Source organism: Eriocheir sinensis, chromosome 9 (assembly GCF_024679095.1).
Source record: "Eriocheir sinensis breed Jianghai 21 chromosome 9, ASM2467909v1, whole genome shotgun sequence".
Classification (NCBI taxonomy): Eukaryota; Metazoa; Arthropoda; class Malacostraca; order Decapoda; family Varunidae; genus Eriocheir; species Eriocheir sinensis.
In genome coordinates, this window is record NC_066517.1 from 23,015,040 (window position 1) to 23,026,699 (window position 11,660).

General features: G+C 42.3%; 1 protein-coding gene across 3 annotated transcripts in view; it reads right to left on the reverse strand.

The window, feature by feature from the left end:
- The window catches only part of LOC126996184 (trichohyalin-like), a 32,760-nt gene extending 29,315 nt beyond the window's left edge, over nt 1–3,445 (reverse strand). For 2 of the 3 annotated variants that reach the window (XR_007751055.1, XM_050856489.1), the window contains exon 1: nt 3,303–3,432. The gene's annotated coding sequence lies outside the window, so the exon portion shown is untranslated. Of the gene's footprint in view, nt 1–3,302 lie in introns of all 3 variants that reach the window. The other variant, XM_050856490.1, reaches the window with a different exon arrangement.
- Between the last annotated feature and the right edge of the window lie 8,215 nt (nt 3,446–11,660).

Below are 11,660 nucleotides of genomic sequence, written 5' to 3' on the forward strand. Positions count from 1 at the left end.
CACACACACACACACACACACACACACACGAAAAAAAAAACCCTATTCTTCTTCTTTTTATTCTTATTCTTATTCTTATTGTTCGTTTTGCAGTTCATTATCATTATTAGTTTATTATATTTCTTCTTTCCTCACCTGCACTATTAATCTCCTCCTCCTCCTCCTTCTCCTTTTGTTCTTTTTCACCTGAGTTACCTGTGATAGCGTGTACAGAGAAAGTCATGTTAGTTACTATAAGCGAAGTGTGAATGTAGATGTGCAGAACCCCTAGACTGTGATAGAGCAGTGAAGCGGGGACTATTGTAGATATAACTCTCTCTCTCTCTCTCTCTCTCTCTCTCTCTCTCTCTCTCTCTCTCTCTCTCTCTCTCTCTCTCTCTCTCTCTCTCTCTCTCTCTCTCTCTCTCTCTCTCTCTCTCTCTGCTCTCTCTCTCTCCTTAGCCAGGTGAGATAAGGACGGTAAAATACTGAAGCAAAGATACGATGCAATAAGACAGATAGAAATAGGCGTTGCCCATCTCTTTTTAATATATGGTAGAAAATCCACTATTCCTGCTGCCGCTACTACTACTACTACTACTACTACTACTACTACTACTACTACTATTATTACTGCTACTACTTCTGTGTTGTGAGAGCAATAGTGAGGGAGTGATACAATAGTGTGTAGTGATGGAGAAGGAGGAGGAATAGGGAGAAGATGAAGATGAGGAAGTGGAGGACAAAAGAGGGATTGCTTCTGGAGGAGGAGGAGGAGGAGGGAACATGGAAAAGGAGAAGAGTATAATGACTGTAATGCGTGTGTGTGCTCTTGCTAAATCTACTACTACTACTACTACTACTACTACTACTACTACTACTACTACTACTACTACTACTACTACTACTTCTACTACTATTATACGGCTACTAATTCTGTGTTGTGACCATTCTTTTACATGGCTCTTAAATTCGTGTATCGTACTGTCTTGCATGTAAGTTTTTTTTTGTGTGTGTGCGTGCGCGCTCGCTGTACGTGCATGCATACATGATACAGATAAACGATTCACACACACACACACACACACACACCACTCCACACACCACACGCCACTCCGTGGCGCAACTGGTAGAGCGCTGTGCTGCCAGGCTTCACGGTCTGACAGGGCGGCGGTTCGAGCCCGCTCAGGCCGGATTCTTTCCACACACACACACACACATATACAAACACTCACTCACTCTTGCTCTCTCAATCTTGAACCCCGCAGGTCACTGCACTTCTTCCCCTCACACACACACACATATACAAACACTCACTCACTCTTGCTCTCTCAATCTTGAACCCCGCAGGTCACTACACTTCTTCCCCTCACACACACACACACACACACACACACGGGGTAGCATATAGTGTGGGAATGCATGTCTGTTGCGTGTTAGTCCCTCGTTTTGCATGTCTTGTACCCAGTGGCGGTAATTTAGTCACTGCAGAGAGAGAGAGAGAGAGAGAGAGAGAGAGAGAGAGAGAGAGAGAGAGAGAGAGAGAGAGAGAGTTACGACGATGAGGGTGCTTTACATTTAGGGGCATGAGATGATGATGGTGGTGGTGGTGATGATGATGATGATGATAATGAGAATAATGACAGTGAATGTGATTTATGACTATTTTTACTCTACCGGCAGCTCAAAGGCGCAAAAAAAAAAGAAGGAAATACAAAAGGCCACAATGACGCTGCTCCCTCAAACAGCGTTCAGTTGGAATATTCGAAATAGAGACGCCAGGGTCAATTGGAGAGGTTACTTGATACTCGCCTCTTGGAAGGGGTAAAGTCTTAGGCAAGAGGAAAAACAGACAGAGGCAGGCTGTATTAGAGGTTACCAGCGAAAGGGGTGAAAGAGTGAAGATGCTAGTACACTCTTGCATAAGGGATTTGGATGGAATAGGGATGAGCTAGAGTACTAAGCCGTATGTAGCGGGGCCGCGGGAAGGATGGAGGCAGGCAGTTAGCAAGTTCAGAAGAGGAGTCAGAATGAAAATATAGGAGAGGTGACTTGATACTCGCCTCTTGAAAGGGGTGAAGTCGTAGGCAGGAGGAAAAACACTTAAAACAGAGAGGCAGGCTGTTTTAGAAGTTACCAGCGAAAGGGGTGAAAGAGTGAAGATGCTAGTACACTCTTGCATAAGGGATTTGGATGGAATAGGGATGAGCTAGAGTAGAAAGCCGTGTGTAGCGGGGCCGCGGGAAGGATGGAGGCAGACAGTTAGCAAGTTGAGAAGAGTAGTCAAAATGAAAATATCTAGAGAGGCAACACTGGGGTGGAATTTAAGAGGCAAAAGACTCAGTGAGGCGAGGGGAGTTGATAAGACGAAGAGCCTGTGATGCGCTCAGAAAAGGGCTTTGATAGTTAAGTACCTCCCCCCCCCCCCCCACACACACACACACACAAGGATGAGTACTCCATATGACCAGTTTCACTACATCTACAAGAATAGTAAAGATAGCAACAAAAGCTATATCCTACTACTTCTACTACTACTACTACTACTACTACTACTACTACTACTGCTACTGCTACTACTGCTACACACGAAGCTATCGATGTCATGTGTTTGTGGTCTCAAGTTCACTTCTTAACACACACACACACTAAAGTCATTATACTCTTCTCCTTTTCCACCTCCCTCCTCCTCCTCCTCCTCCTACTCTTCTTCTGTCCTCTCTCTCATCTTCATCCTCCCCCTTTTCCTCCTTTCCCGTCACAACACGCTATTAAATTTCTTTCCACAATATTAGCACTCACAACACAGTGCTTTGATATCTGTAGAAGTAGTAGTAGTAGTAGTAGTAGTAGTAGTAGTAGTAGTAGTAGTAGTAGTAGTAGTAGTAGTAGTAGTAGTAGTCGTAATTTATTTGGCTATTGTTATTGTTATACTTTCTCTGCCTTTCCCTTTCGTCGCATCCTGTTTACACACACACACACACACACACACACACACACCATCCCCCTACACACCATAGTCACATCACTAACAACAAAACCATTTCACATCACTAACAAACTCACCACCACAACACAACACGCAACACAGTTCTTATACTCGCAACACAACACACACAATATATTCCAACTACCACCCAGAACACACACCCACCCACACACACACACACACACACCAGCACACGAGAAATCAATACCACACAAACCCCAGACACCGTTCACCCCATAGAATAATAACCCTGGCGTATCTTAAACCCTCTCCGTGGGACGCTAGTGACTACCCCAGACTGCCGGGTAACAAAGGATAGCTTCATCGCTCTCACCAGCGTGCACTCGCCTCCACCGCTCAGAACGCGCGCTCGAGACTCACTGCTCACGGATTGGCGGGGTTCTGGTAGTGGACTAGTGGTGGCAGGCTTCCGTGGCTTATGTCAGGAGGGAAGGCGCCAGTGAGGGAGGAGGAGGAAGAGGAGGAGGAGGGTTACGTCCATGAGGAGGAGGAGGAGTAGGAGTAGGAGGGGCCGATGTAGGGGGAGGAATATGGAAGGAAGGGAGGGAAGACCGGAGTAGTAGGTAGTAGTAGTAGTAGTAGGAGGAGGAGGGGACGGTACAGGGGAGGAACATAAGGGAAGGTAAGGGAAGGAGGGAAACAAGGGGCTGAGGAGGGGAAGACTGGAGGAGGAGGGGCCGGTATAGGGAGGAATATGGAGGTAAGGGAAGGAGGGAAACAAGGGATGAGGAGAGAAAGACTGAAAGAGGTGGAGGAGGAGGAGGAGGGGTGAAATAGGGAGAGATGGAGGAAGGGAAACAGGGTATGGATGGAGGAGGAAGGAAGAGGAGGAGGAGGAGGAGTGAGGGAAAGAAGGGAGGAGGAGGAGGAGGTTCTGGACTCTATAGAGGGGAAAAGGAAAATATATGTGGTGAGAGAGAGAGAGAGAGAGAGAGAGAGAGAGAGAGAGAGTTGAGATGCGCTAAGTACTTGCAGAAAGAGGACTTAAGGAGGAAGAGGAGGAGGAGGAGGAGAAGAGGGGAAGAATAAAAAAAGGAGGAGAGAGAGAGAGAGAGAGAGAGAGAGAGAGAGAGAGAGAGAGAGAGAGAGAGAGAGAGAGAGAGAGAGAGAGAGAGAGAGAGAGAGAGAGAGAGAGAGAGAGAGAGAGAGAGAGAGAGAGAGAGAGAGAGAGAGAAGAAGATAGCGAATAAGTACAATGTAGAGAGGAAGAAAAATGCGAGGAAAGAATAAAGAGGGGAAGAGGAAAGAGTAGAATAATTGGAGAGAAGTGAGGGAGAGAGAAAAAGATGAAAGAGAGAGAGATGCTGAGAGGTAGAAGAGGAGGAGGAGGAGGAGGAGGAAGAGAAAATAATGTTATGTATACCGTAGGGAGTGTATAGACGAGAGAGAGAGAGAGAGAGAGAGAGAGAGAGAGAGAGAGAGAGAGAGAGAGAGAGAGAGAGAGAGAGAGAGAGAGAGAGAGAGAGAGAATGTGTCATCTCTCCACCCTCTCCTCTCTCTCCCTTCTCTCCCTTTCCCTCTCTTTGTCATTCCCTCAAGAGCTTCGACCATTAGGGTTGATTCTGTGATGTACTGTAAAGGGATTTTCGTCTTTGTGTCGGGAAATTGTTTAATGATGGGTGGAGAGAGAGAGAGAGAGAGAGAGAGAGAGAGAGAGAGAGAGAGAGAGAGAGATGATAAAGGTAAATGAAGAAAAAGATGATAAAGAAATTAGAAGAAAATGGCTAAAGGAAAAAAAAGACGAAAAAAAGAATGAAAATGCGTAAAAAATGAAGAAAAGGAAAATAAAAAGTGTAAATGAAGTAATGGGCGTTGAGAGAGAGAGAGAGAGAGAGAGAGAGAGAGAGAGAGTAATTTGATTGTCTTAATTACATAGAAGATTAGGTTGTTATTATTTATTTTTCTTTATTGATTTCACTCTCTCTCTCTCTCTCTTTGTTTGACTAATAACGTAATAATACCTTCATTACGGCATCCATTAGCTCATTAGCAAGAACCTGTCACGGCGCATTAACTTGTGGACTGGTTATTATTATTATTATTATTATTATTATTATTATTATTATTATTATTATTATTATTATTATTATTATTATTATTATTATTATTATTATTATTATTATTTTTATTATTATTATATACTCCTCTTCCTACTACTACTACTACTACTACTACTACTACTACTACTACTACTGCTACCGCTACTACTACTACTACTACTACTACTACTACTACTACTACTACTACTACTACTACTACTACTACTACTGCTACTACCACCACTATATTACTACTATAGATAAGGTTCTGTTGGTAAGAGAACTGGGTAGGTCACGTACTACTAATAAGATTAAACTGGATAAATGCAGATTCAACAAGGACATGGGCAAAAATTGGTTTACTAACAGAGTGGTGGATGAGTGAGATGAGACTGAGCAGTTATATGGTGAGTGCCAATACAATTGTCACATTCAAAGATAGATTGATTCAAAGATAGATAGATAAATTCATGGACAGCGATATTAGGTGGGATTAGATTCACGGGAGCTGAGGTTCAAAGGAGCTGCCTTGTACAGGTCTACCAGCCTCTTGCAGACTCCTACGTTCTTATGTTCTTATGTACTACTACTACTACTACTACTACTACTACTACTACTACTACTACTACTCAGCGGCCCCTATTGCTACACCCACGAAACACTTTTTTTTCTACAGCAAAGGAGACAGCTCAAGGGCACACAAAAAAAGGAAACAATAATGAAAAAAAAGAAGCCCGCTACTCACTGTTCCTAAAAAGAGTAAAGAGGAGTGGCCAAAAGAGAGGTCAATTTCGGGAGGAGAGGTGTCCTGATATTGCCTCACCACATAAGCGTACATCAATACAATACATTACAGTTCCTATCGTTATATCATTATAGTACCATCTCATACGTGCCATACACCCATTCATTTACCTTCCATAGGCGGGACATGAATTAGGCGGGACTACAAAACCTTTCTTCTTAAGATAATCCTTACTGTTATATTTCAACGTGAATTATCTGAACGTATATATTATTTAACATGAACTAAACGCAGGTGACATAAGAAAGGTGAAAAGATAGATATATAGATGGGTATAAATGAACGGATCACTTGAGATATATAAATAGATAGATAAATAGATAGATAGATAAGTAGATAGGTAGGTAGATAGATAGATACACACGCACGTACACACATACACGTAGCACTTGCCTAATTTCTTTTTGCCCGACACTTCTTCATCCCTAAAACGTGAGGATGGGACACACACACACACACACACACACACACACACACACACACACACACACACACACACACACACACACAAGGCCGTAGCATCTCATCCAATGTATAGTATTAGGGAAAAAATTATTCTCTCTCTCTCTCTCTCTCTCTCTCTCTCTCTCTCTCTCTCTCTCTCTCTCTCGCGCGCCTGTAGCTTTAGTAGATATTGAAGTGGATGAGAGGAGGAGGAGGAGGACTTGTTTACGATAATGATAAAGTTATCGTCAAGGTTAGTTCTCCTCCTCCTCCTCCTCCTCTTCCTCCTCCTCCTCCTCCTCCTACTACTACTACTACTACTACTACTACTACTACTACTACTACTGCTACTACTACTACCAATACCTGAGCCTTCCCTTATCATCCCCTTCCATTTCCCTCCCCTTCCTCCCTCCACACACACACACACACACACACACACACACACACACACACACACACACACACGCACTTCCGGCCATGAGGGAGACCGGACGCACGCTAAACCATGATAATCTGCCCAGGGGAACACTCGCACTCACTCACACACACACACACACACACACACACACACACACACACACACACACACACAGTAATTAACTTGTAGTGTTTGAAGTGTTAGTACTACACGTATGGAGTCACACACACACACACACACACACACACACACACACACACACACACACACACACACACACACACACATGCAATGAAGCAAACTCGCCTTCTCTGAGTTAATTTAGGTATTACAGATAAGAGAGAGAGAGAGAGAGAGAGAGAGAGAGAGAGAGAGAGAGAGATGCCCAGTTTCTTTTACTTTTTTTTCTTAACCAACCAAAAAAAAAGTTTATGGTTGTCGTATTACAAAACTTTTCCTCAATATACCTTTTTTTCCTTATTTGAAGTGGAGTCGTTTTTCTTACTCTTGTTTTCTCAATGTTTCTTGTATATTTGTTTTCTTCTTTTTTTTATATATAATTATGTTTTGTTGTAATTTGTGCAATCTGACGAAGGCTGACTGACCTTCATTTCTCTCTCTCTCTCTCTCTCTCTCTCTCTCTCTCTCAAGTGCTGAATTCATACGTTTATTGACTTCTTATTCAGAGAGAGTAGGATCAAGGATTCTCTCTCTCTCTCTCTCTCTCTCTCTCTCTCTCTCTCTCTCTCTCTCTCTCTCTCTCTTTTTACATCGCTTTCATGTTATTTCGCTTTGTTTCCTCAAGTTCCTCCCTCCTCCTCCTCCTCCTTTCTTCTCTTCCTGGTCGTAACATTCCTACTGTCTTCCTCCTACTGGTCTCAACATTCTTCTTTTCTTCCTCTCCTCTTCTTCCTCTTCTCCCTCTCTCCCTATTTCCTCTCAGTAGCTTCTTCCTCTCCCTCTCCCACTCTTTTCTTCATTTTCTTTCTCATCGGTCTCTCTATGGCAGTCTTTTCACATTCTCTCAACATTTTTCTCCTACCATTCAAAGTCTCTCCACATTTCACATTCCTTTCACATTATCTGTTCTTTTTTATCTATGTGTTCCTCTCACCAGTGTCTTTCTATTGTCTTTTTTTCCTTTACTCTCTCTCTCTCTCTCTCTCTCTCTCTCTCTCTCTCATTATCTCATTCGTATTTTAACTATGTTTTTTCATTTTTTCTATTTTCCTTTTTGTCTTTTCTTGTTTTTTTCTTTTTTTTTCCTCCTTTTCTTTCTTTTCTCTTTTTCTTTCTTTTCTCTCTCTCTCTCTCTCTCTCTCTCTCTCTCTCCCTAGTCCTTCGGTTTCTTAGTCTTTCTCTTCTCTGCGTTTTGTTTTGGTTTCTTGTGGGTTTTCTTTCTCATATTCTGTCTCTTAACTCTCCTCATAGTCGTTTCCAATCCCTTCCCATACTCTTGATCCCTTCCCCTCTGTCCCTCCCACGTTCCCCTTCCTCTATTCTCCACGTTTTTGTTTTTGGTTTCTCTTAGACATTTTTTTTCTTATACTCTCATTTCTAACATTTTCTCCTCATATTCTCGTCTCTTTGTCGCCAGTCCCCTTTATCTCTGTCCCTCTCACGTTCCCCTTCCTCTATTCTCCACGTTTTTGTTTTTGGTTTCTCTTAGACATTTTTTTTCTTATACTCTCATTTCTAACATTTTCTCCTCATATTCCTGTCTCCTTGTCGCCAGTCCCCTTTATCTCTGTCCCTCTCACGTGCCCCTTCCTCTCTTCTTCACGTTTTGTTTTGGTTTCTCCTAAGCACTTTTTTTTCTCATGCTCTCATTTCTAACATTTTCTCCTCATATTCCTGTCTCCTTGTCGCCAGTCCCCTTTACCTCTGTCCCTCTCAAGTGCCCCTTCCTCTCTTCTTCACGTTTTGTTTTGGTTTCTCCTAAGCACTTTTTTTTCTCATGCTCTCATTTCTAACATTTTCTCCTTAACGCCAGTCCCCTTTATCACACGCCCCTTCCTCTCTTCTCCACGTTTTTGTTTCTCATTGGTCCCTTTTTTCATAGCTACTCTATTTCTAACATTCTCTCCTTATATCCTTGTCTCCAGTCCCTTCCCACATTCATATACCTCCTCTCCCTCTGTCCCTCTCACAAGCCGCTTCCCACAGTGTATTCCTCTCTCTCTCTCTCTCTCTCTCTCTCTCTCTCTCTTCTGCAGCTGTGTCTAGTTACGAGTTAATAATGCGGCTGGCTTTCTTGTGTTGTTTTTCAAGTGGTACAAATATTCCCATGTCACTGTGAGAGAGAGAGAGAGAGAGAGAGAGAGAGAGAGAGAGAGAGAGAGAGAGAGAGAGAGAGAGAGAGAGAGTACTGTTAATACTAATTATATACGGTTTATTAAGCAATGCAAGATAGTAAACAAATGCAAATATAAAAAATAGGAAAAAAATAAAGCCAAATTGATGTTGAATTACAAATGGAAAAAGAAAATACTGCTCTTTTCTAAGTCAAAATAAACACAAGATTGACGTAAAAGAAGTTTGGACCTATTTAACCTTTGATAATGGGAAAATTGCGTGTGTGTGTGTGTGTGTGTGTGTGTGTGTGTGTGTGTTTGTAGGGTGCAGCTCCGGGCGTTTCTTTGGATGGGTGAATGACCTTCCTTCACTTGAGTGCTTAGTATGAGCCAAGCCAATCCGCCTTAACCCGGTAGCTGCGGGGATCATGTTTCTTAAAGGCCCCTCTAAGCGAATTGATGAGAAAAAAATCATCTCTCACGCAAACCATTTCATAATATATACCTATCAACGCATTTGTGATCAGTTTATGCATCATCTATTTTGGGGGTTTATATCATGGCAAAAATTTTACCAGGTTAAGATCTCATAGTGAGCCCCGCCGTTGTTCTGATCTGTGCTACCAAGCCAACGATGCCAAATTATCGTACTCGGAGCATAGTATTTACCGGTTTCTGACGCCTAACTATTCCCAAGAAACATCAAGATCTAACTCTTTTAACGATAACTATAAATGAGTTTCACCAAGCTATGTGAAATTTTCGAAGATATCAATGTTCTCGCCACACACTTGAACAGACTACTCTTTCATTTAGCAAACCTCCAAACACTCGGGTCGGTATTGTCAGATGCTCCCACCCCTCACAACAACTATTTCCAAAGGCTAAATAGGAGGTTAATCGAGTTCTAATGAGTGTTCTTTTAGGTTCACGGTACAGAAGAAGGCTCAGACTACCACCAGGGTCATAAAACTACCCCTGGAAATGCCCTTAACTCCCACGAAAGCCAAGTAAATTACGTGTTGTTGGGCGCCGAAATGTTTAAGAATATTGCCCTCATTCTTTGCTCAGGAGACGTGGTTTTCTAAGGACTTTGCCTCCTCGTGCAGTGCCTCGAGAGCCCCCACCGGAACCTCCAGCGACTCTGCAAGGATTACTGCATCATCGGCAGAAACAAGGTGAGTGGCCCTGCTTTCCTTGTATTGCTCTCTTAAAATGATATAATACTTACTGGATGTATATTTTTCAGACTGATTTCTTGCTATTTAATCCTCTTAGTTTGTGCGATCCTATTTATTTTCAGTGTCTATCTTCTGCCCTATTCTTCTCAGTCTCTTAGAATAATTTAAATCTTACTGAATGTTGCTTTTCCATACTTCTTAATTGTTGCTTGATCCTTTCCTTTCTTCGGACCGTATTTATTTTTTATCTTCGACTTCTATATCCTATTCATTTTAAGTGTTTATAATTTAAATCTTACTGAATGTTGCTTTTCCATACTTCTTAATTGTTGCTTGATCCTTTTCTATCTCCGGACCGTATTTATATATTTATCTTCGACTTCTTTCCCTTTATCCCATTCATTTTAAGTGTCTATCTTCTGCTTTATTTCCCTCGGTCTGTATTGCTCTCGTGGAATAATTCGAATCTTACTGAATGTTGCTTTTCCAATACTTGTTGCTTGATCCTTTTCTATCTCCGGACCGTATTTATATATTTATCTTCGACTTCTTTCCCTTTATCCCATTCATTTTAAGTGTCTATCTTCTGCTTTATTTCCCTCGGTCTGTATTGCTCTCGTGGAATAATTCGAATCTTACTGAATGTTGCTTTTCCAATACTTGTTGCTTGATCCTTTCCTTTCTCCGGACCGTATTCATTTTTATCTTCGACTTCATTCCCATTATCACTAACTCCCCGTGCCTGTGGTGAGTGCCGACTTTCTAATATATGTAAAATTAAACCTATCCACATCTCCATCCTTCCACCCGTTATCGTTCAGGCCTATCTCCTTGCCTACCCTTTCTTTTTCTTCATCTACCTCCCTTCTTCTCTTTCTCCCCCCTTCCCTCCCTTTGTCTAACCACCTACCTATCCACATTTTGTTCTCCGGCCCTACTTGTTCCCCCGTGTTTAGTGGCAATAACAATAATGGTCAGTTGTGGTTGAAAAATGTGAGGGTATCCCTGACGTAGCGTTTGTGTCGTTTTCTCTTAGACATATGATGGCAGTAAAAGAAAACGAATCCCAGTGACTGACGCCGTTCGTGTCCGTTTTCCTTGCTTCTATCTGATGGCCGTAAAAGAAAACGTAACTAAATTTTAAGGGAAAGTGCTCAAATAATCTTAACTGTACCCTGGTGTTATATCGTAAGTTATCTTTTTACTACTACTACTACTACTACTACTACTACTACTACTACTACTACTACTTCTACAGGGTAACGTCATTTTGCTGGACACCTCAGTTTGGGTGAAGGTGACTACAGGTGGGCGCATGGGTGGAATGTTATCAATTAAAAACAAGAACATAAGGAGTCCGCAAGAAGCCGGTAGACCTATACAGTGCATCTCCTGGAAACCTAACCTCACTCCTTCTATGGTATTGGCACTCACAACATGACTGCCAAGCCTGCTCCACTCACCCACCACTCTACCGGTAAGTCAAT